This window comes from Tursiops truncatus, chromosome 8 (assembly GCF_011762595.2).
Source record: "Tursiops truncatus isolate mTurTru1 chromosome 8, mTurTru1.mat.Y, whole genome shotgun sequence".
In the NCBI taxonomy this organism is placed as follows: Eukaryota; Metazoa; Chordata; class Mammalia; order Artiodactyla; family Delphinidae; genus Tursiops; species Tursiops truncatus.
This window is the reverse complement of record NC_047041.1, coordinates 15,882,116-15,907,724: the sequence shown is the minus strand read 5'-3', so window position 1 is coordinate 15,907,724 and position 25,609 is coordinate 15,882,116. Positions and strand designations below refer to the sequence as shown.

Genomic DNA, 25,609 nt, shown 5'->3' with positions numbered 1-25,609 from the left:
AAATCTCAAAAAACCTGACCTACCACCTAAAAGAATTAGAAAAAGAAGAAAAAATAAAACCCAAAGCCAGCAGAAGGAAGTAAATAAATAAGATCAGGGAGGAAATAAATAAAATAGAGATCAAAAAATAGGAAAGATCAGTGAAACCAAGAGGTGGTTTTTTGAAAAGATAAACAAAATTGATAAACCTTTAGCCAGGCTCACTGAGAAGAAAAGAGAGAGGACTCAAATAAACAAAATAAGAAATCAAAGAGCAATAACAACTGATACCACAGAGATACAAAAAATCATAAGAGAATACTAAGAACAGTTATATGCCAACAAACTGGACAACCTAGAAGAAATGGACAAACTTCTAGAAACATACAGGCTGCCAAGACTAGGTCAAGAAGAAACAGACAATTTGAACAGACCGATCACTAAAAGTGAAACTGAATTTGTAACAAAAAGTCTCCCAGCAAACAAAAGCCCCAGGATTGGATGGCTTCACAAGGGAATTCCACCAAACATATAAAGAAGAACTAGTACCTTTCCTTCTCAGACTATTCCAAAAAATTGAAGAGGAGGGAACACACCCAAATTCATTCTATAAGTCCACCATTATCCTGATACCAAAACCAGACAAAGACACTACAAAAAAACAAAATTACAAGCCAAAATCTTTGATGAATATAGATGCAGAAATCCTGAACAAAATATTAGCAAACTGAATCCAACAATACATAAAAAGAATCATACACCATGTTCAAGCTGGATATATTCCAGGATCACAAGGAAGGTTCAACATTCACAAATCAATCAATGTGATACACCACATTAACAAAAGGAAAGACAAAAATCAATGATTATCTCAATAGGTGCAGAAAAAGCATTTAACAAAATTCAACATCCATTCATGTTAAAAAAAAAAAACTCTCATCAAAGTGAGTATAGAAGGAACATATCTCAACATAATAAGGGCCATTTATGACAAACCCACAGCCAACATAATACTCAATGGTGAAAAGCTGAAAGCCTTCCCACTAAATTCAGGAACAAGAATGCCCACTCTCACCACTTCTATTTAACATAGTGTTGGAAGTCTTAGCCACAGATATCAGACAAGAAAAAGAAATAAAATGTATCCAAGTTGGAAGGAAAGAGGTAAAACTGTCACTATTTGCAGACGACATGATAGTCTATATAGAGAACCTAAAAGTCTTCACACAAAAATTATTAGAACTAATCAATGAATTCATCAAGGTAGCAAGATACAAGATTAATATACAGAAATCTGTTGTGTTTCTTTACACTATTAAAGAAATATTAAAGAAAGAGAAAGTAAAAAGAAAAAATCACATTTTAAATCACATCAAAAAGAATAAAATACCTAAGAATAAACTTAACCAAGGAGGTGAAAGACCTGTATGCTGAAAACTATAAAACACTGACAAAGGAAACTGAAGATGAGTCAAAGAAATAGAAAGATATTCTGTGCTCCTAGATTGGAAGAATTAAGATTGTTAAAATGGCCATATTACTCAAAGCAATCTACAGATTTAATGCAACCCCTATCAAAATACCCATGACATTTTTCATAGAACTAGAACAAGTAATCCTAAAATTTATATGGAACCACGAAAGACCCAGAATTGCAAAAGAAATCCTGAGAAAATGAGAACAAAGCTGGAGGTATAACCCTCCCAGACTACAGAATATAAAACAAGGCTACAGTAATCAAAACAAGATGGTATTGGCACTAAAAAAGACACATAGATCAATGGAATAGAATAGACAGCCCAGAAATAAACCCATGCACCTATGGTCAATTAATCTATGACAAAGGAGGCAAGAATATGTAATGGAGAAAAGACAGTCTTGTCAACAAGTGGTGCTGAGAAAACTGGACAACCACATGTATAAAACAATGAAATTAGAACATTCCCTCACACCATATACAAAAATAAACTCAAATGGTTTAAAAACCTAAATGTAAGCCCTAAAACCACAAAACTCCTAGACAAGAACATAGGCAGAACATTCTTTGACATAAATCACAGCAATATTTTCTTGCCTCAGTCTCCTTAGGCAAAAGAAATGAAAGCAAAAATAAACAAATGGGACCTAATTACACTTAAAAGCTTTTACACAGCAAAGGAAACCATCAACAAAACAAAAAGACAACCTACAGAATGGGAGAAAATATTTGCAAATGATGAGACCAACAAGGGGTTAATATCCAAAGTATACAAACAGCTCATACAACTCAATATCAAAAAAAAAAAAAAATCAAAAAATGGGCAGGAGACCTGAATAGACATTTTTCCAAAGAAGACATACAGATGGCTAAAAGGCACATGAAAAGATGCTCAACATCCCTAATTATTAGAGAAATACAAATCAAAACCACGATGACGTATCACCTCACACCTGTCAGAATGGCTATCATCAAAAAGTTTACCAATAACAAATGTTGGAGAGGATGTGGAAAAAGGGAACCCTCCTACACTGTTGGTGGGAATGTAAATTAGTGCAGCCATTGTGGAAAACAGTACGGAGGTTCCTTAAAAAACTAAAAACAGAGCTACCATATGATCCAGCAATTCCACTCCTGGGTATATATATCCAGAAAAAAATAAAAACACTAATTCAAAAAGATACATGCACCCCAATGTTCACAGCAGCACTATTACTATAGCCAAGACATGGAAGCAACCAAAGTACCCATCAACAGACAACTGGATTACGAATATGTGATGTAGGGCTTCCCTGGTGGCACAGTGGTTGAGAGTCCGCCTGCTGATGCAGGGAACACAGGTTCGTGCCCTGGTCCAGGAAGATCCCACATGCCGCGGAGCAGCTGGGCCTGTGAGCCATGGCCGCTGAGCCTGCACGTCGGAGCCTGTGCTCCACAACGGGAGAGGCCACAACAGTGAGAGGCTCGCATACCGCAAAAAAAAAAAAAGAAAATGTGGTGTGTGTGTGTGTGTGTGTGTATATATATACACACACACACACACAACAGAGTATTACTCAGCCATGCCATAAAAAAGAACAAAATGCCGCCATTTGCAGCAACATGGATAGACCTATAGAATATTATGCTTAGTGAAATAAGTCAGAGAAAGACAAATACTGTATGCTATCACTTCTATATGGGATCTAAAAAATAATACAAATGAATGTATATGCAAAACAGAAATAAAATCACACATATGGAAAACAAACTTGTGGTTACCAAAGGGAAGGGGGAAAAGGAAAGGGACAAATTAGGGGTATGGGATTAATACATACAAACTACTATATATAAAATAGATAAGCAACAAGGATATACTGTACAGCACCAGGGAATTATACCCATTATTTTGTAATAACCTATAATGGAGTATAATCTGCAAAATTACTGAAGCACTATGCTGTACAAGTGAAACTAACACAACATTGGAAACCAACTGTAATTCAATTCTAAAAAATCCTAAAAGTGAGTAGTAGGCTTCCTGCCCTGAATCTGGAGAAGGTCACTGTTGGAAGGGTCTTCCCTTCTGGACCATCCTCTTTCTCTTCTACCATAGCTCTACTCTCTCCACTGTGCATTCACAGGTGACATTGGCTGGACACAGCCAAGGGTGGCATGGGAGAGAAGTTACCTCAGGACCGGTCCCTAAAGAATCTATGACACCCTCAGCAGAACCACGCGCGAACAGTCCCCACACACACGCATACCTCCCTTTATCTGCCTCTCCAGCTTTGCCAAGGTTCAATGCTGCTCATTAGCATCAGCCAGCTCAGCTCTCCCCCCACTCCTGCCAGAGCTGGGACACAGCTGATCACCAAGTCTTCCTTTCCCTCCTGCAGGGACAACACAGCTGAAGGCAGAGGCAGGGGTTGGGTGAGGTGGATAATAGGGAGGGATTGGAGGCATTTGAGACTAAACTTTGAATCATAGGCTCAATGAGCTCAAGCCCTCTCTAGCTCCTGCTTGGACTGAGCCTCTGTGATAATAAGAACTCCTACCAAGAAAGTGCTTCATAATACAAAGCCCTTTCCCACAGAGCCTCATTAGTTTAGTCTCCAAAGAACCCTGGGAGACAGATTTTTTTTTAATATCTTTCTTCTTTGGTCCACTCTAAGATCCACAAGGGAAGGGACCACGTCAGCCTTGTCATTGCTATGTATCCTCACTGCTATATACAGCACCCATTGTAGAGCTGGCGTTCAATAAATGTTGCTGCCTGGATGGATGGATGGACGGGATAATGGATGGACAGGCAGATGGATGGTTGGATGGATGGATGGATGGATAGACGAATTATCCCATTTACAGTTTAAGAAACTGAGGCCTTAGAGAGAAAAAGTAACTTACCCACGACCAACCAGACAGCTAGCAGCAAACCAGCACCAAACCCCAGTTCACCAGCTCCCCATCTGGCACACTTCCCAACACCCAGAACTGTCTCTCTTCTTCGGTTTCTTGATCGTGCTCAGCCAAGAAATGCCATCCTTCTGAAGCTCTGATTTTAATCCTTCCTCCGGCAGTTTTTCAGAAACCAAGCTACTGCCAACTGGTCTCCCATAAAAAGAGCAGGATCCCCAAAACCCAGTGACCATAGACTAGAGACAGGGAGGCTCTCTGACCATCGTTCTGAAAACACCTGACTGCTGACTGTGGAGGAAAGGTAGCAGTGACATCCAGAGCATAAGCCCCCATGGAAGAACGAGTACAGACGGCATAGGGTGAACAGAGCAGGGCTTGGAGTCACATAGACTCAGCTTAAAATCCCAGCTCCTTCCCCGCCACAAGCGTCTCCTCTCCATCTCAATGAACCTGGCTCCTAACTTCTCCAAGTCTGTCTCCCTGTCCATACTTATCACACATGTTTTTCTGAAGCATAAATCAGTGATGAGATGAAGTCACGGCTTTGTCTCAGTTCCCTGGCTCTCTCTAGATTCTCAACCTCCTCACTCCTCCAAATCCTAAAGCCCAGGCGTCAACACAGACACCTTTCCAGGCCTTCCATGCCCCACTCTGCAGGCCTTCTCACCACAGCCTCACTGCTCTGCTTCAGGCCTCGCCCACTAACCCAAGGGCCGGGCATTCTTCCTTCATCTTGATTCCATCTCCGCCTCTGCCCCCAAGGGCCATGTCAGGGCCTTTTCTCCTTCAGCTCCTACGTTTCTGCTGCAGCAGCCTACCCTCTGCTCCCACAGTCACTCCTTAGTCGCCAGATAAAACTTCTCTCACCACAGTGAGTTCTGTCTCCTCCCAGGAGGCCACCTCAGATTCCCCACAGAGAACCTAGGCAGGCCATCTGACTCCTGCTGTCCCTGTTGTCCCCTCTGCTTTTCTAAAACCCCCAGATTTTTTTTGCCTAGACCAGACAGGGGTCCTTCACCAGGTCCAGGAGCCCCAAGAAGGCCCTCAATATATTTTTGGATTTATAGGAACACATGCACATTTTGTAGGAAAAGAGTCCATAGCTGCAGAGTTCCCTGATCCCAGAAAGCCTGAGATTCACTGCCTGGAGGCTCCAGACCCCCTTCCATCCCACCTATGACAGACAGCTCAGATTCAGTCCTTTGTAATTCAGTGTGAATTTTGCCCTTTCAAAGCCCAGCTGACAAGAGTCCTCCTGCCTGGCCCAACATCTACATGAATTTCAGGGACACCACAGACTTTTGGTCCCTTCTCCCTAGCCTTGGCCTCAGCACAAGGCATGGCCTCACTGTTCCACCAGGGGTTTAGTGCACAAGCCACAAGCAGCCACCATCCTTCCCACCATATCTCCTCCAAAACAGAGCCTTCTGGTGTGTGGGTGCAAGGCCCTGGAGGGTCTCCTTGGTGAGGACAGGATTCTATACACAGTGGACGCTGCATCGATGCTGTGACCATTAGAAGTTAAAGGGTCTTTGATTACAGCAGGTGGAACTGGGAAATCTGGCAAAAGTGGGGATCCCACAGATCCCTGGAGTAACATCTTAAAAGATACCAACAGACCATCTGATCCAGCCAATTATTTAAAAACCCACTTCAGTAGCACCTGCACTGTACCCAACACTGGAGATAGACAGACATGCGAGATATGGCCCACTGGGATGGTGTTAGCGCGATTCCCATTTCACAGAAAAGGCAACTAACACCCAAGGGGTTGATGGCTTGTCTAAGGCCAAACAGTTGGTAAGTAAAGGAGAGGAGCTAGGCAAGACCCAAGCACCCTGTCTTCTTAGCTTCAAGAGTTCACAGCACATAACCCCATCCAGCGGCCCCAAATGTGACCCCGCAGGCTAGCCTCTGCTTCCTGCTCTAGATGTGGGAATGATGGGAGGACTGCCTGAGAGTGGGCAGACACTGGAGTTACCAGGTCTCTCTTTTGCCTGAGACTCACAGAGGGCTCCTGGCAGAGGAGGGTGGGAGAGAAGCTGGGAAGCCACAGCCTGTGCATGCAAATAAGGCAGCTGCATAATTAATCAACATCAAACAGTTTCATTAAGAGATGGAGCTTTGCGGCTGTTTGTCTTGGGAAAAAAAAAAAACTGGAACAGCAGGAAGGGGACAGGAGAAGGGAGGCTCAGATTGTTAAGGCTCTATTCAGAGGCTAATGTTTCTGCCCGCTGGGGGCCAAGGGGTCTACAGATGGTGACAAGACCTGTTGGGAGAGGAGGCTAATGGCCCCCAGGATGGCTTTAGCCCCCAAATATTAGGCTTGGGCTCCCAAGAGGTCATTTTATCCCTCCTGGACAGGGATGGTGCCCCTCAGCTGTCAGCCCACTAAGAACCACACCAGCCACCCGAACCCAGGCCTCTTACAAGAGCAAAGGGCATCGCCAGACAGAGCTCAGAGACCCATCCCGGAACAGCAGACCCTCTAAAAACTGACAGTCCCAGCTTCTGAGCAGGGGGTTCCCCATGGAGGGAGCAGATGCCCTCATACACCCTGGGACTTGGTGTTCAAATTTCCCAAAATGATCGCAAAGCACTGTGGGACAGAGAAGAGCAAATTGCAGAAACCAAACCAGGGGACCTATTTATCCCTAAATGTCCAGTTGTCCCCTCACCCCATGCCCAGCACCTCTTCTTTTACTCTAAAATGAAAAGAGGAAAGCAGGGGAGTGAGAGCTCCTCGCCAGGCCTTCTGGGAGCTAACGCCACAAGGCTGGAGTCTCCCTAGGCACCCAGCTGTGGGGTGTGGCCCCCAGTTGCCCTGGCTAAGTTCCCATGGGCCGGGGAGATCACCTCTCAGAAGAAATCCTTCCAACTCTTCATGATCTGGCTCTGATTCTCTTTCCAGCCACTTTCTCATCCCTCTATTTGCTCTGTGTTCCATCCATATCAAAGCAAGTTCCATTCCCCCAGCAGCCATGGCCTCTCACATTCCATGCTATTTCTTCTGCAGGAATGACCTTCCTATTCTCTGTGTTCCCTACCTAGCAAACTCCTTCTTATCTGTTAAGTCACAGTTCAAATACCCCTTCCTCTGTATAGCCTTCCCTGAGTTCCATACCCTACAAGGTCAGGTATCTTCCTCACTGTGCTCAACGTAATTTGTGTTTTAATTATTTGTTTACGTGACAGACTCTGGCCATGAAACCACAAGCTCCTTGAGGACAGGGACCATATCTTTCTTCATCTTTGTAGCACTAAGACTTGGGCTGCACTCTGTAAGTTTATCAAATGAATAAATCTTTCGAACTGAAACAGATCACAGATCCCTCATCCAGATGCCTGACTCTTGACGAATGTTTAAACCATTCAGAATGAGTTTATTCTCTTCCTGAATAGATTTCAAATCCCTGAGATTGGGAAGAGGCGGAGGTGGGAGAAGTGACCCTCACTTAGCAGGCTGGGTCTCCAGTATCATGAGCAACAGTTCCTAAGAGGTCAGCCTTAGGCTGAGTGCCAGACCATAATAAAAGCCCAGTGTGCTGGGCCAGAGCCCCCTGAACTCTCTTCCTGAGCTGAGTGCTGCTGGGTGACATGGAGTGTCGTCTGGGAATGCGGTGGGGTGGAAGTTGTTCCAGTGCCTCTGGAATCCCATGGCCACGGGGCCTGTCAGAGAGGCCTCTACCCATCAGGAGCCTCTCCTGCAGACCTGGAGCTCCAGAAAGGAACCAGGTGGGACCAAACAGCCACAGTTCTACATGCCCACCCAGGTCTTCTCACCCTCTCTTCTGCCCCCCCCGCCCCCCCCCCGTCCCCTTTCCTCCAAAACTGCTGACTCCTTGTGACTTAAGTCTTCCAGAGATGGCCAGAAGGGCAAGGATCCATTTTAAATTAACAAGGTTATTAGCAGTTAATTACCTGAGGTATCACTGTAATTGAAAAGAAAAAGAGAGGAGAGAGGCTCATAAACATTCCCAGGCGCCCGGCCGTTCTCTTCACTATCACTGAGGGGAGGATGAAGAGGGGAAGGGTGAACAGGGCCCTCTCCCCAACACGGGCCCTGCTCAGACCATTGGCTTTTCTTTCTCTCAGTGTTTCTGCACGTGCTCCCACCCATTTTCCAGAGATATGTGGGTGTAGGGGAACCAGACGCAGGAAGAGTACGCTGCCTGCCCCACAGACACTTCAGAGAAATGCTCAGCATATAAAGATGAAGGGAGATTTATTTCATATTAGGGGTGTGGAAAGGAGGCACATATCTGAGGCCTCCAGTGAATATTTTTAGTGATTTGTATCTCGATTGTCCTTAGTTATTCTACAATCAAGCATGGCTGGCATACGTCGGAATTATTGAATTTTGGTCCTGAATTCACTGCCACCAGAGATACCACTTATGGTCAGGCACCCCCTCCTCCCCGACTACTCCTGCCCCTGCCAGGGCTAAAGACCGCAGGGAGGGGTAGGGCCTGGAGAGGACACAGAAGGAGGCGCCCCTCCCTTAGGCTGGCCACCTAACCCCAGCTCCTGCTAATGAGATCCTGAGACGAGGATGCCACACCCCACAGCTTCTTAGCAGAGAGGCCTCTCCCGCAGCAGCTCACCAGAGGCCACCCTGTCCCTGACACCTCACAGAAGGAGCCGAGACCCGCAGTCTCCATCAATGCCTGCCTGTAGGAGATGCAACCATCACAACTGTCTCCCGTTCCCACCAAACTGTTCCCTGTTTAGGGTAAACCAGCAGAAAGAGCTAACCTGAGAGAACCAAAACCCCCTACCAGTCCAAAAACTCTCCCGCAGAGGCAAGTGGCAGGTGCAAACGCCCGCACTCCCAGGCCAGGACCCTGACACAGGCACTGCTGGGTCTCCTGTGAAGAGAGCAGGGGGTGGGTGCCGGCAGGATGGACAGGGGGCTGTCCAACCACTTCAAGCCTCTGCTGCCCTGAGACGCCTGCCACAGCCCCCGGCCACCCTCCCTGTCCTCCTTCCTTCCCCTGCTAACCCCACCCCAGCAATACCCTGGGTCCCCTGCCCTAGGCTAAGCCCCTTCGCCTCTGTACCTGACTCTCCTGAGCAGCATTCAGCCCCCTGAGGAGCCAGAGTGGTCAGGAGTAGACCCCTCACCACCCCCACCCAACCTTCTAGAGGCAACAAAAAAGTGCAAAGCTGGAAAGGGCACAGCATGTGGAAAGCCCACACAACCACATACATGTGCAAGTATGAGTGTAGGAAGTATTAACAAACATGCAGAAAAATGCACATAGCATTAGTTTTTTTTTTAATTGAGCATTTACTATGTGACAGGTGACATTACTAGCTGCATTTTATGAATGGAGAAGTTAGGGTTCAGAGATTCTAATATGTCCAAGGTGATGGAGGGAGTTATGACCCAGGCAGTCTGTCTCTAAACTGCCTAAAACCTAAATCCTCCATCACACGCTTGGTAGGGGTGGGGTAGGGAGGGGATGGTTAGGGAGCCAAGGTGTATTAAAATGTTCCTCTCCCCACTCCACATGGGGAGGTTACTGCTCAACAGAGGACCAGAGTCCTTCCTCCTCTTTTCCCCACCCCAGGCAGGAGCAGGGGGTCAGAGTCCTTGGTCAGGGGGAAACCAACTCACCAGCACAGACTTCCCCAGTCATGCCCTCAACCTCTGGCTCCCTGCCCTTCCAGCCACGCTCCTAAGGGCAGAGGAACCCAGCTGGGTCAGGGAGGAAAAGGCCCAGTCTGGTTCCCATTTCCTCACCCGCAGGGCTGCTCCATACACCCCACCCCCACCGCCCCGCACTGAGTTTGCACTGTTCAAAGTCACCTTGTGAGTGCCTCCTGTGCCAGGGAAGGCAGCCAGTGGGAGAGAAGCAGATGGGCCACTGACAGGGGCAGCATGGAAAGAGCATCTACAGCTAGCACGGGCGAGGGCATGGGGAGGTTGCTGCACAACCTGGAACCTGGACTTGGGGCTCCCAGTGCTCAGGGCAGGCCCAGGGGTGAGCCCAGAACCCTAGGCTGACCCTGGAATCCGGTTCACCTGGACTGGACTCTGAGTCTGGTGGGCCACTGACTGTAACATCTGGAACCTGAATGGGCTTGTGAAACTGGAGGGGGTGGATCTGACACCTGAGAGCCACGAAGCTCCCAGGAACCAGAGCTTCACTCCAAAGAAACCTTAAGCCCTGCCCTTTCTTTCCTGGGAACAGAGGAAACAAAGTAGGGAGGGAAGGAAGCGGCCCAGGGCCTACCACTCCACCCTGCCCCCCTGCCCCATGCATCTCTGCCCACTGGGATTCACCTTCTCCCTGGTCCTCTGAGGCTCTGGACAGGCAAGGGTGTAGTGGGAGCCCACAGAGCTGCCTTCAGATCTCTCCCTGCAACTTACTGACTCTGGGAAAAATCACTTCACTTCTCTGGGTAACAGTTTCTATAACATGGGGAAACCACCCACCTTGTGGCTTACTGCACAGACAAAATGCCTAAGACACAGCTGGCACTCAGCAAATGTTATTTTCCACCCCCTCTCCCTCCCCACCCCTTCCCACTGGAGAAGCTCTCTCCCCGCTGGTGGGCAGGCCCGGGGAGTGGAGGGACAGCAGAGACTCCTCGGGGGAGCTAGCACTGGCACTTTGGGAATTGGAATCTACCGGAAGTCCTGCAGGGACAGTAGGATGTTGGGGCCACGTGCTGGCGCATTCTTCGGAACATGCTGGAACCTTTGGGGGGGAACACCATGCACTCCTGGGCACAGGCTGAGATATCATGAGAGGCCCACTGTGGGGTGTCTGGAGCAACCTGGGCACACTGGGACCTTCCTGACAGTTCCCAGAGTTCTCCTGGGATTCCCCACCCTGAGGGCTGGGGGCCTTACAGGGTCTCCACTGGAGAGATACCAGAGCACAGTAAGAATACAATAGGAGCTGCTGGGGACATACTGGAAGGCTACTGGGAAAGTCTCTGGGGTGCCACTGGGAGGAGAAGCACACACCTGGGCATTCCAAGGGTCCTCTGGGACGCAATGCCCACTGGGGCCCTTTGGGGACCACCAGGGGCTCCCCGCAGGGCACTCACGGCTTCCGCTAAGTGCTCTTCTCTTGATGAGGAGCACGGGTGGCTGGGAGGGTAGCCTGCCTGGGAGCCAGACACAGGGCCGCATTGCCCCAGAAGAGGGAGTCAGCATCTGGACCTGGGACTGGGCAGCGACCACCAGTCTGTGCTTCCGTGGTGTGGCGGCAGGCTCGGGGAACATGCAGCCTGGTCTGGAAAACCGACCCTGAAGAGGGGGGCAGCTCAGCCTGACTGCTGGGAGCCCTGCCTGGAGTCAGTGCCCCCAAACTTGGGCCCTAGGCCCTACATCCACCCCCAGGTGAGAGAATACCCAGGGCTCTGGGAGGCAGGACCGCTGTCTGCAAGGACCCTCTCAGGACTGAAGCAGGGAGACCCAGTGGGGCTGGCAGGGGCCTCATCAACAACAAAGCTTCCTCTGTGTTCCTGGAGCTCGAGCACAGGGATCTAGAAGGTACTCAGCAGAGAACAGCCTTCCTCCCCACGGTCGTGGCACTGGAGGGAGGCAACAACAACCCAAGCCATGCTCCAGGGTCAGGTGTGGGTAGCTGCACTCTCACAGGAGCCTGCGGTGGAGGCAACGGGAATGCAGACACCACGGAGCAGCAGAGGGCTAACCTCACAGAGTCCTGCTACAGGCAGGCAGACAGTGCAGACACCCACTAACCAAAAAGCCAAAAGGGGAAGGTCGAGGTCAGTTTCCAGGAAAGGGCCCGGCTCCTTTTGAAGATCTAGATATGGTCAGAGGAAGAAAAAAAAAAAGGCAAGACAGACAAAGCCCCAAACTTGAGCATGTTTATTATCAACTAGCAGGTATTCAACACCTCCTACGTCCCAAGTGACTCCATCAAACGCGGTCCTCGCCCCCAAGGTGTCCCCAGGCAACATCGCCATCTCTCCTTCTTCCCCATATGCCTCTTCTCCTCGGAGAACAGCACCCCTCCGCGCCAAAAACCTGGACCCCACTCTGCCCCTCACAGCCACTCAGGGGCCAGATCCTGCCTTTTCTGCCTCAAGACGTATCTCTCTCCTCCTCCTTGGGCCCCGCACCGCGGCAGCACCTCTCAGGCAGATAGCCAGTGGGTTGGGACCCTGCCTCTGGCCTTGCCCATCTCCACGCAGTTGCAAAATGTTCTTTGTAAAACACCATTCCAGTCATCCCTGCCTCCTGCACAAAGTCCTCTCTTGCCACCTCAGAGTCCATAAAGTAGTATCAAAATTCCAAGGAGTAAAATGCCCTTCAGCCCAATGCCCTTCAGTCCCCAACACAATCTATCCTCCAGTCACCCTAAGCTCCTTGTCAATCTCTAAACTTTTATCCCTCTCGCTCCTCTGGGCCTCTGCGTGTGCTCTTCCCTTGTCTGTCTCCCATGAATCCTTGAGACTGCCTGCAGTTTTGTATCCCCAGCACGTGGAACATGGAAGTGATTGAATGAATGGGTGGATGCCCATGGGAAAGGATATATTAAAAATCTCATGAAAGGATAAATTAATCTCTCATGAGGTTGTAGTATTTTCCACATCATAAGAACGAGGAAACAGATTCAGAGAAGTGAAGCAACTTGCCCGAGGTCACAAAGAGTCAGTACCTCATCAGAAGAGCCCTGGAAGGCCCAACACAAAAGAAAGAACAGAATAAGAACCGAGCATGGGGTCAGGAGCGGCACAGGCAGGAGTCAGTAGAGGTCAGGGAGAGGAGATGGGGAGCGAGGTTTGTAGAAGGTCGGTGCCTGCTGGTCATACAGCTCACGGTGAAGGAAGGAGGTTTCAGGCAGATATCACTGGGGTCCCAGTAGGAAAACAGTGTCCTCCTCCAAGAATCAGAATGGGGCTAAAGTGAAGACAAGACACCAGGGTGGGGGACATTAGCTAGTGCTGGCCATGGTGACAAGGCTGTGTGCAGGTTACGAAGCCTGGACTAATGGTGGGAGTCTTGACGTAGAAGTAACTCTTCCCCATTCCCAAAGCCCCGTGGGGCGGGGTGAGGGGGGGGACATGTATCCCAGTCTCAGGAAGAGAGATCTGCGGGCACACAGCCTGGACCTCTGGCCTGTGCAAAACAAACCTCAGCTTCTTGGCCCTGGGTGGTAATGGCTGCTAGGGAATCTGGGACCCTTGGGGAAGGATAAAGACTTGGATAACCCTATTGTCCCTATTCCCCAACTCCTATCCTCTTTTCTGCACCTTCCCCACCCTAGCCCTTCTTAGAAACCTTCCCGGTTTCCAGCATGCATTGCCCCTTCAAATAACAAGAGCTTCTCACCAGGCCCCTGACCTCCCGGCTTGTTCTGTGGTCTTCTCCGGACATGGAAGACCATCTCCCTAAGGGGCATGGTGACTGGGGGAGAGCAGTGGGACGGACCCGCCACCTGCCCTAGGCCTGGCCCCAGCCCCATCCACACCTGCTCAGGGCTCAGGGCTCCAGGGCCTGGTGGGAGGCGGCTGTGCTCCAGCTAGCCGGCATGTTTTGTTAAAGAGAATACAGCTGCTGCTCCACTTCAGTGGATGGGCCCCAAGATAGCTGCATGCCCTGGAAAGCACCAGTGGTGCTGCTGGGCCAGAGGAGCTTGGCCACCTCTGCCCCCAGCCTTGGACAACCAAGGCAACCCACACCAAAGCAGCTCCTATGCATGCCTGTCTGGGGAAGTACGGACTTGGAGAAGAGTGAGTCGCTCGGCTCAGGACACTGACTTAGTTCCTCTACGCCCTGCCGCCCCAGCATCAAGGAACCTTGGATCCAAGGTACCCACGAGGCCCCAAGCAACATCATGCACCTGCCCACCCTCACTTGAACTTCCAGGACTGCTCTGCACATCCGTTCACTAGGCCTGAGGACCTGCGTGGCTGAACCAGGATATGCCCACAAGTCCACCACCCAGAGGCCTCCTCTCCATCATCCCTGGCCTGGTGTGAGCTAGCAGCTAGCTGGTGTAGGCCAGTGGAAAGCAGCAGAGAAGCTGTCAGCACCCACCCCTTCAGGGTGACTGGCCTGCCTCCCCACCCCCAGCCCCTGCTCAGCCCGTTCCAGCCTGGCCACCAGACAATGAGGAGAAACAGGAGAGGGGCTGAGATCAGCACAGCCAGCCCCGGGCCTGGCCACCCACTCCTCCACCCCTGGCAGCACTGAGCCCCATCATCAGGCACTAATTAAATCCCCCTAATGAGGAAATAAGGATGCAGGAGCTAGCTCCACCATGGCCTCCCCGGCCCACCGCCCTCGCCTCTCCATTGGACTTATCGCTCGTCACAGGATGTTTACAATAATTTTTAATTTGTGCAATTATTAATCACTTTTCTATCTGCCTAATTTGCATAATAATTAGTCATCTCACTGTTTGGCATGCCTGTGAATGACAGTGTTTTAAATTGAATTAAGATTTTAATATTCTGTTTTCCTGCTTTCTTCCCCCTCCACACGCTAATCAAAGTCAGATTTGGCAGCCAGAGGGAGGGCGGGGAGGAGGCTGGCAGGCACTGGACTTGGCCCACTCTGTGCTCCTGAGAGCTGTCTCCCAGAGGAGGGCCTGTCTGGAGAAGGCAACGGCAACCACCCCTCACCCCAAACGCGGCACTTGAAGGGTTAACCCAGGCTTGCCTACTGGTTAGTAGAGGTAATGAGTGAGGAGTGGGCAAAGGCACCGCAGAGGGAGGGGTCATACTGGCCCAGAGGCGCCAGAGATCAAAAAAGCACTTTCACTTTTTTTTTTTTCCCCAAATAGCCTGCTTTTTGCAAGGGGACGTCAGAAAGCACATCACAGGCCAGTAATTGATCCCCGGTTACTAGTCTAGGTTAACTTTGATGGCTCAGGGTCCCCCAGGTAGAAAAGCACGCTGCAGCAGTCTAAAACCCATTGCCACTCTTCAGATGGATGGAGAAAACACATCTCTGCAGCTGAGTTTGGTCCCCCCACTCCCCTCTAGAGCCACCGCTGCTCCACAAGCCGGCAGACCCTCTGCCCAGGCTCAGCGGGGCACTTTGCAGACTGTGCCAGGGAGTGTTGGGTTTTGACTGACCAGAGGCAACAAGCAGGGGCACACTGTCCTCTGTCAGGAGGCTTTGGTGGGTTTCTTTCTCTCCTTCTTACCCTCTAGCCCCTCTCTGACCACCCCAGGAATTCAGCTCCAACCCCGCCTCCCCACCACTATCGGCTTGTTGCCATGGTAATCCCGAGGCTGCCCTGGATACCCACTGCTGCTCCAGAATTCTCTGCTTAGGCAGGCAGCGCACCCCGCAGCCTGCTAAGAACACCTCCCCTTTGCTATCGCCGCAGACAAAGGGCGAGGAGCTGGGGCATGATCACCTACACATGGTCTGCAAAGTCAGACCCTGGTCTCTCCCTCCAGGTGAGTAGGGAGAGAAGACGGGGTGGGGCGGGGGGCAAACTTCACACAGCAACCGAGACCTCCCCCAGGCCAGAATAGGAGGAAGGGCCCCGTCCCACCACGGAAATCCCTTCCTCCCACAAGGAGCAGGGCCTCCCAACTCTGCCCTTAGGGGCCAAGGGAGGGAAGTCCCCTGGATGGGAAAGAGGGAAGTGGGGTCTTGCTGCCAGATTTAGAGCTGGGTGAGAGGAGGGAGGGCTACCAGTTTCCAGGGGAGCCCTTCTCCTTCACAGGACTCCACGGCTGGTCTGCATTCCCCACCTGCAGGTCAGTCAGCACGGTCCGGCAGAGAAGTTCCAGGCATCCCTGGGGCCTCCTCTGGCACAGGGTATCCGTGGGCCCTCCAGTCAAGTGCTAATCCACCTAGGATGGCACCAGCCTCCAGGGCTGGTAGTACCAGGAACCACTTGCCTAGTCTTTGCCTGAAGGGGCAGGATAAAAGTTGCCAGGGTTCAGGGGAGGTGCAGTCCAACCCAGGAATTACAGGGAGAAACCGGGCCTCAGGGCTTTGGGCTGTGTCCTCAACCCCAGCTAGAGGGTGCACACAGCCCCCTTAGCATGTTGTAAAGCAGGCTCTGACGAGCCAGACTTGACACTCTGCTACACTGTCACTCAGGGGACCCCAGCCCTTACCACACCCAGCTTTACCCACCACAGCCAGCTCTCTGCTTCCCCACAGCCCCTGAGCGGCCAAGGGAGCCCCGAAGACAGTGAGGCCTGCACATATAGCCAGTGCCACAGCAGCCTCTGCTGGCCACCCTCGCCTCCACACCCGACCTCGGGATGAAAAGAAGGCGGCAGCCCCTCAGATGCAGGCCCACTGTGAGTTCCAATCATGGACCTGGGAGAGACCTGGTTTACCCCTGCTGTCTCAGCATAATTATCAAGAGCACACACACCATTCACTCAAAAAGTGTCCTGGTTTGGAGGATAAACTAATCACAACCAAGTTCAGGGTCCCACAGAGCCCGGGGAGAAGGTGGAAAAACTCCAAGCACGGAGACAAGCAATCTTCTCTCCACCCCCACCCAGAGTTACTCTCTTCTAGGCAACACAGGAGGAAGCTCAGAGTCCCTGCCCTGGGCCAGAGCAGACGTGTCTTGACAGTCCTGCCTGGGGAGAGGGGGAAAGTAGCTCCTTCCCACTGGAGGAAATACTAGACAGGAACCCAAAGGAACCCAAAGAAGATAGAAGAAAACTCAGCAAAAGGGTAGGAAGCCTGAGGGAGTAAAGTGCTATCTCTACATGTGTCCAGCAGGTGGCAACACAGAGCAGTCTGCATCCACCCATCCCCGTGGCAGCAGGGAAGCCCTATCCAGCTGGTTGCCTTGTCTGGCTCTGGCATGTGGCCTCTGTCCTTCTGCAAAGCCTCTCTCTCCCCTTCACTAGACTCTACACCCGCTTTTCCCCAGCTGACTCCCTAGCCTGAACCACAAAAATCAACAAATTAACACACTATGCGCGCGCACACCCCACCCTTAACCTAAGAGAGGAAGAAGAGAATTCAGAGCCCAAACTAGGGGCTGCGGGACTCCTGGATCCCTTCGTCTCGTGCTGCTGCCTGGTTGATGCAAGGCTCTTAGGGGACCCCTTCTACCAAATGGGTAGAGATACCTGAGAACAGAGGTATAGAGACCACTGTGTTTCTTTGTGGGATGGGAATGGAGTCATAGAAATCGGGGAATTTCTATACGTTCTGTCATTTGGAGAAGTTGATGCAAATTGGCTGCAAAGTAATACATAAATGCACAGGATCTACATCAGGAACCAACAGTGGTGGCATTATGGGGACTCAGCAGTAACTACTCCACAGAGCCTTGTGAGACTAGTGGGAAGAGAAACCGACTGGTGCACAGGGGTTTTCCTGCACTGCCTTCCCACTCCTGGGCACCCCCACCATCCGCCCCCACCATGGAGCACATGGCCAGACCCTGGTGGAGGCAGAGGACGGTGTGTCCTGCACTGAAGTGGCTCATGGTCTGGTTGGTTGGCCCTTGGGCCTCAGTCCCACACCTCCACCATTTCCCCTCCAGCCTAAGACTCTCCCAGCATGGAGCTGAGGCCAAACTGGGATTTTTATCCCCCTTTTCCCCATGCAGGAGAGGATTATTGTGAAAAGAAAAAATAAGAATCACAAAATCCTTACAAAGATTTCAAAAAATGCCCTACCTCCACTTGCACATCGCTTGCTGAGTTCTGGAAGTTCACATTTGCCTGGGTCTCACCTGCAATGGAACCTCAACCTAGCATTTAGTTGAATTCAGCAAATACTTACTGTGTCTCCTATAGGGCAGGCTTCGTGTTGGATGCTGGAGACTGTGGTCTCCGCCTTTAGTAAGCTCTAAGTCAGGCCAGGGGAGCAAAACCACATTCACTGTAATATAAAGAGATTTATACTACAGTCAGGTATGAACAAGTATTATGGGAGCGAGCCCAAAGAGGAGGCATTTCATTCTGCCAATCTGCCTGTAGCGAGGAAGCCAGGGAAAACCCCACAAAGGAAATGACATCTGAGCTGGGCCCTGAAGGTGCTGCTAGGGGAAGGAGGAACAGGGCAGAAGCAGCAGCTTGGAAAAGCAGAGAGGCCTGAACCAGTGGCATCTGACCAAGGGGAGTGAGAAGTCCAGAGAGTCCACAGGGAAGGGGCCCACAGGTCAGGGCGCAAGGGACCTTGACAGAACGCTGAGGATACTGGACACAACCTGCAGGCAAGGGTTTCGTCCTGTCGGCCTCCCACGTGGCCCTGGAGGACGTTCCTGTCCTCGGTCTCCCCTGCCGACACTGGGATAATCATGCTTCCCACACCCTGTCCCCACAAAAGCCACGGACTGTCTGTCACTGGGCCTGGGTTGGCTGGCAGAACCACTCCATGAATATCTGACAGGATGTCCATGTGCTAATTAGGCATTTACCTCATGCTGCAGACATGACAATCAGTTAGCCCAGCCCAGAGCACCCACTGTGGTCCGTTCTTACCCAGAGCAACCCCTCAAGACTCATTCATTCATTCATTTGGACAGAGAGCATAGGCTTTGGTAACTCTGTGGTCTTTAGCCTTAGTTTCCTCATCTGCGAAATGGAAATATTAGCGTCAAATTTATTGGGTTTTTATGAGGTTAATGTATAGAGAGGCCTGGCCCATAGTAGCCTAAATAAATGAAAGCTATTATTAGTTCTGAGGTGTAACGCCTCGGCCTACAAGCTGGAGATTTGAAAGTGAATAAGAGACCTGAATAAGAAAATAATAATCAGAAAATGAGTAAGAGTCCTGGCCATAGGAGCTTACAACCCACAAAACAGCATGCTGAATGTTGGGTACAAAGTACCATGGAAACTCAGAGAAAGGCTGAATAGGCGAGCAGACTCTACCCTGGGAGAAGTAGAACGAGTCTGCATTCTGAGTTCCGAAGCAGAACTGGGAAGACAGGCCCTTCCAGCCCCTGCCCCATAACCTGGGGGTCCCCCAGCACCTCGGGTGGTTGCTTGAGTTTGCTTTTGTCAACACTTTCTCTTTAGTCCACATCAAAAGACTCCCCAAAAGACCCAGAAGTTAACTCCTCTCCAGCATGAGGCCATGTTGGCTGGGCTAGCCTGAGCGTCAGGAGAAGAAACGGGCTCCAATAACCCTCATTCCAGCCTCCTCTCCTGCACCAAGCAAAACCAGGACAAGGACCACCATCCTACCACTTTGCATGCTGAGAAAGCGTAGCAGAACAAGAAAGTGGGATTTCTCTTGGAGACTGAAGGTAATCACATTGAGTGCAAACACCAACGGCATACGTGGAGATGGGGGCAACATGGCCCCATCCCTTCTCTCAGAATATGTGTAAAGGAGCTGTGGGAACTGCTGACAGTAGTGAGCTCAGTGGTAATCAATGGTGGGATGTGGTCACCGTGAAAGCTAATTCGGTCTTAAACACACTGATTGCAATGCAACACTGATGACATTGATTATCAAATAAAATTGATTACAATATAACCCGATCTACATGGAGGGAAGTGACAGTCCTACTGTACTCTGATCAGAATACCCTGAGCCTCAGGACTCACACCAGCTGCTGTACTTTAAAACAGACGGCAACAAACTGGAGTGAGTTCAGAGAAGAAAATATGGGACTCAAAATCATCCATTATAAGGATGGTCGAAGGAACTGGAAAAGAGTCAGATAGGCCCAGCAGCTTTCTTCTAATGTCAACATAACTGTGACATTACTTCCTAATCACACAGGAGGTGCCACATTAAGGGGGAAAGAGTCTTACTGTCAGCCACTCCAGCACGATGAATCCCAGAGATTGTTCCCTGGGTCCCTGCCTCACGTTCATGTGGTACAGCCCAACCCACACAGTGCCTGCAGGACGACAGTGTTCAGGAATAGTTCCTCTAACCCATTCGGTTTCCCCTGATCTTTATTTATGACTCTGGGACCCACCTTGAGACCACCCTTCAAGGTTAACTTGAACAGGCCTCCAGACCCCTTCAGCTGACCCCCTTGATCCTCTCCTACCGTCCTTCATCCTTTTCCTCCCACCTCTTCCTCTCCTGTCAGCCTCTAGCTGGGCTGTCATGCTTAGTTCTGCTGCTGGATTGGGTGTGGAGGGGAGGGAAGAGGCCCTATGTGAAGCATCTATAAATACAATTAAACTATGTATGAAGATTAATTTCCTACTACCTGATTATGCACAGATCAACTTGCTTCCTTTCTTAAACAAGTTTCAATACATAGCTCTCCTCCTATTACCTTAACCTTATGGCTCCTGGGAGGGAAGCAGGTAGGGTATGGGAAGAAAAATGTGTCCCAACACATCTAAAGTGTTGTCAGGTAGAGAAGGATTATTAGTCTGTTTTTGTAAGCCCCAAGATGAATAACTCAAATGGTGAAGCCACAGGAAATACAACTGAAAGGAGCTGGAGTTGCCCAAGAATGGAACACATTCTGTCCCAGGAGGTGGTGAGAGGACACAAAGTGTTTAAACATGGGTGTGAGTGGCTCTTCCCAGAAATACGATTTGCCTTTGAACTCCAGCACTGGAGTGGGTGTGAGGATTAGATTTCTTTATGATACTTTCTAACTCTGATTCTAGGATTAAGATAATTAGCACTGCATCTCCATGGGACCAGAAGTTGGGACAGCAGTTGAGCTAATAAGTTGATGGAAAATACTTTTAAATTAATTGGTGTGGGGAAAGTGTAGTGTAGAGAAGTCCTTTAAGGTATCTTCCAACTCTGAGATTCCTATTTTGTGATTACAGGTTGTAAAAGAGTGTCAGCCACTGGCAAATCTATACAGCTGACAAGACGCCAGTCAGCCTTCTGTCTCAAGACGACAGCTGGTGTGTGGGTGTATGTGTGCATGCGCACACTGGGTGGAGATGGGGGCGGGAAAGGACAGGCATCGGAAGGGCCAGAGCTTGGGCTCACACACATACAGCGGAGATCCAGAGCTGGACTTGAGGCTGGCGGCAGACACAAGGCCTGAGCAGGCCCATGCCCACCCCCTCCCGAGCTGCAGCCGCAGCGTCTGTTGTTAGGGACACAGCGGCCTCTGCCTCCTCTGAGTCACAGCACTCTAAGCCATCAGAGCTCAGAACCAACACCAATATGCCAAAGCACAGGCACTCAGGAGCGGGGGACAGAGGACAGGGCCGGGCAGAGAAGCTAGTGCCAACGTGGCCCAGAAAGCCAATGCGCCGAAGTGCCCACCTGCAGCCCCTCTGTGGGCTCTGTGACTGTGGATGAGTATCCAGTCACCCCTCTCCCACGACTGCCACCCACTCCCCTACCTGTCCTCAAAGCTCCTGCTCTCTGCTCTGTCCTCCAATGCAGGGCTGACAAGAAGAGGACACAGGACACTTCCTGTCTTGGGTACTACTCTGGCTCAGGGCTCACCCGGACCTCGATGGTTCGCAGGCAGTCCTCCCACAGAGTTCTCATTACCTGCTCCCCACTGTAACTGCAGCCTCTCAGTATCAACCAGAGGTTAAATGGCCCTTTGGCAGCCCTTTCTCCATCCTAAGGACACCACATACCCTACCCTGCCTTGTCCATCTTACACTGGCCGGTCAAAAATGTTCATTATTCACCAGTCAAAAAGGTGCTTCTAAAAGGGCAGCAGCACCCCCTCTCCCAATCTGCCACCCTTGAAACTCAAATGCTGTGTCTGTGTGGCCAATGCAGAGACCACCTTCCTCTCTCTCTGAGGAAGTGCAGGGGCTTCCACAGGTCCCGAGGGGTGTATCCTTCCTCGCAGCTTCAGAAGTAGGGAGGGAACAAAATCCATGACTCTAATCCTCCTGCGCTCCTAGACTACTCTTTCCTCTGCCCCTTAGGAAACACAGACACCACAGCAAACGCGCCAAGCCCTGGAGCAGGGTAGCCGCCTATCTGGAGCTCCGCCCACCTTTCAGTGAGTCCACCACTACCCATCCTCCTTGTAAGCCACCCCTCTGCCAGCCAGCACTACTCTCAAAGCCAAAAAATACCCAAAAAACAAAAAGAGAGCTGAAATACTCATTGAGAAGAACTGCTTTTGAAATGCCATATGGCCTTACCTACAGAGAAAGCCCCCCACCAGTTCTTACTGATCCAACCACAAATAAACTAAATCTGGGTCCTGTCTGGACATACCATCAGCAGCAGTGGCCCACTTCTCCCCTTAGTCGGGTAATGGGTGAGGGAAGGCTGCCTGGTGGTAGATGGGGAAGAATCACTGGACTAGGCCAATCACGACTCCTCCCCCTGCTCTAGACACCCCCTCTCCTGGGGACAGAAGACCCCATCCACTTCAATACCCTTCTTCAAATGGCACAGCCCTCAATCCCACCCAGGAAGAGATGCTGGCTCACCAAACCCAGCCAAGGAAAAGCCATCCTGCTGTTCAGGTAAAGTCAAGAGTGCGGTAAGAGTGGAGTCAACAGGGGCACATGCCACTGACGCAGCAGGCACCACTCGAAATATCTTAATAATACCATTTTAAGAGAAGATACTGATATTTTATTAAGCACCTACTACATGCCAGGCACTATGCTACTTTATTTCAAATCCTCTCAAATAAGGAAATTATGGCTCAGATAATTTTTTTTTTTTTTTTTTTTTTTTGGTGGTATGCGGGCCTCTCACTGTTGTGGCCTCTCCCACTGCGAGGCACAGGCTCCGGACGCGCAGGCTCAGCGGCCACGGCTCACGGGCCCAGCCGCTCCACAGCATGTGGGATCTTCCCGGACTGGGGCACGAACCCATGTCCCCTGCATTGGCAGGCAGACTCTCAACCATTGCGCCACCAGGGAAGCCCATGGCTCAGAGAATTTAAGTAACTTGCTAGATGGTAGCACCTGCCTAGTTTGTTGACCTCTCTAGGAGGCTGGTTCCCACCAACTTCCACTATTAATGAGGGGAAGATAAGAAGGACTCCTCTGAACAAAGAGGTGGAAGTGAACTTCCCGTGATGGGCAAGCAGCAGTAGGGGATTGCTTTGCAGGAGTCAGAAGCCCAGGAGGAAATAGCCCCAGGAGATGGTAAATACTGCCTGAAGCCCCTTCCCAAGGCTCCACTCCAGACACAACATCTAGGCTACTTCGGCCAGCCCAGCAAGTCTCCATGGATTCACTTCAGTACAACCTATGAAGAATGTTACAAGCCCTGAACTTACCATGGAGAGAAACCCTCCCATTCAGGTGAGACTTAGCCTGGAGGGGTGCAGGGTAATAGGGAATAGAGGAGTGGCACTCTGCATAAAGCAGAAACTGACCCCTCTGTTCCCAACCTACCCAATTCCCCCTACCCAAGGGCACTCCCGTCCCCGAGGCGGATCCCAGGCTTGGGAACCACCAACCCAGGAGAATACGATAAGCAGCAAGTACCCCAGCCCTCTCCCTTCAAGAGCCTTGCAGGCAATATTTGGCTCCATGGTTAGCCAGGACCCCTCTGGGAGGGCACCATACCCACTACCCCAACCCAGCCTATGTTTCTCCTTCCTGTTTGGGCTGGACAAGCAGGCAGCCCTGCAGTCCAGGCTTTCAAAGCTCAGGTGATCCAAAAGGGGCTGGGAGGCCACTCTGGGATTCCACACTAATGACTCTCTATTTCTGGTCTTGGGGCGACAACTCTGAAGGTCAGAGGTGTAGAGGAGGCAATGCGGATATATTTGGGATCTGCTATTCCCATTATTAAAGGCTCAGTCAAGTTGAGCCGGCTGTGCAGGAGGTCCAGCCTGCTGGGGTCCAGATTCCCACCTTTAATCTCATGCCTCTCCCACACAGAGGACACCCTCTGCACACTTTCTCACTCCCCTTAGGTGACTACTGCATGACCATCACTCATCAGATTTCCTTCCAGAACCCTCCTCTTGGTCAGTCGATGTTCCCAGTTCACATTCAGGGCAGAAAAATTGCACTAATAATGCATCCAGTCTACATGGAGTATATCAACCAGTATCAGAGTGACTTCCAAGCCCCAGGATGGAATCAAGTCCTCAAACTTGACCGAGACAAGAGCAGCCAGGGGATCAAGAGAGTAACCAGAACTGTGGGCAACCTACTGTAAGTTTGCTGTGGGGGGAAGGGCCAGAGGAGGGCTCTACTTCCCAAGACAAAGGTAATAACTTCAGACTGTCTTCTGTCCAACTGAGAGACAAAGCTGGAGAAGGCAACAGAGCAAAGGACTAACTGTTTGACAATCTTGGATCTCCATCTAGTTCAGACTAACTTAGTCCTCTCATCTCACATACGTTTTGAGCAAGGACAAACTGCATGCTGTTCATAACGGGGCGGGGGGGCGGGGGTCAGCTCTTGCCCTACGCATCCTGGGAGACGTGAACTCTAACCGCAAGCCAGGAGGTAGAGTAGCCAGGCTTATCCAGTACCCATGAAACTATAGAGAATCAGACATCCCACTTGCCCAACCTTGTCTTAGCTTCTCCCCTATTAAAGCCTGCTTCCTTGGGGCTTGGAATGGCCCTCTACATACCTCTAACTCATCCGTGAACATTAGAAGGCCCAGCTCCAACCCAAAGTCAGTAATATGTGCACAATGTTACACAAGTGTTACAGGAACAGCCATCCTATTCCAAGGTGGTAGATGAAAAGATAATCTTCACCCCGAAGTGACCAGGAACACTGACCTAGCAATGAAACAGTTCCTCTCCCTGCCCCCTCAGCAAACACACGTCCAAGCTCCTGTTTCCCAAGACCACATTTTCTAAGCTGTAGCCTCAAGCTGCCTAACAGGGTGATTTAGAAAGTGTCTCCATTGCCCTATCCTTCGGCTGCAGGTGTCACATCCTCTCTGCCGGGTCTTAGTATGATAACCGGGGAGTGTGAAAAGAAACCGAGATAAAATAAATTAAATTTTTGTTTTCAGAGAAGAAATAAATTTTCATTTGAAATTACCTGAAAATACACTGTACAGTTTAGGCAGGCACACAAATGACAGGCAAAGAAAGCATGCAGAGGCCCGGTGCCCTTCTATTTGGCATCCCTGGACTAGTTCATAGATATGGATTCTGACCTATAGAAATACTTTTACCCCACGCAGCAACTACATCCAGACCGTGTGGAAGGTCACTGCTCCTGGCTGGCAGACCACTACGCATCAACATCAGAAGCCGAGCTGGCCGAAGCAGGAGATGCCTTCCTGCGCGGGAAGAGTGCTGCCAAGTCTGATAGAGACACAGTGACCAGGGTGAAGTGCCTGAGCTCTCTGCCAAAGGGGGTCACATAAAGATCCCAGCTACCCCTCATCCCAAGAGGGGGTGCAGAGAACAAGAAAAAGAGTTGACCCGGCCAGGATACCCCAACGCCACTTTTCTTGGGAAATCCAGA

At 50.5% G+C, this 25,609-nt stretch overlaps 1 protein-coding gene across 1 annotated transcript in view; it reads right to left on the bottom strand.

Moving 5' to 3' along the window:
* Positions 1–25,609, bottom strand: part of BUD13 (BUD13 homolog) — a 310,306-nt gene that overhangs the window by 242,770 nt on the left and 41,927 nt on the right. Inside the window, exon 11 of the mRNA XM_019941853.3 lies at positions 18,069–18,167. The gene's annotated coding sequence lies outside the window, so the exon portion shown is untranslated. The remainder of the gene's footprint in view (positions 1–18,068; positions 18,168–25,609) is intronic.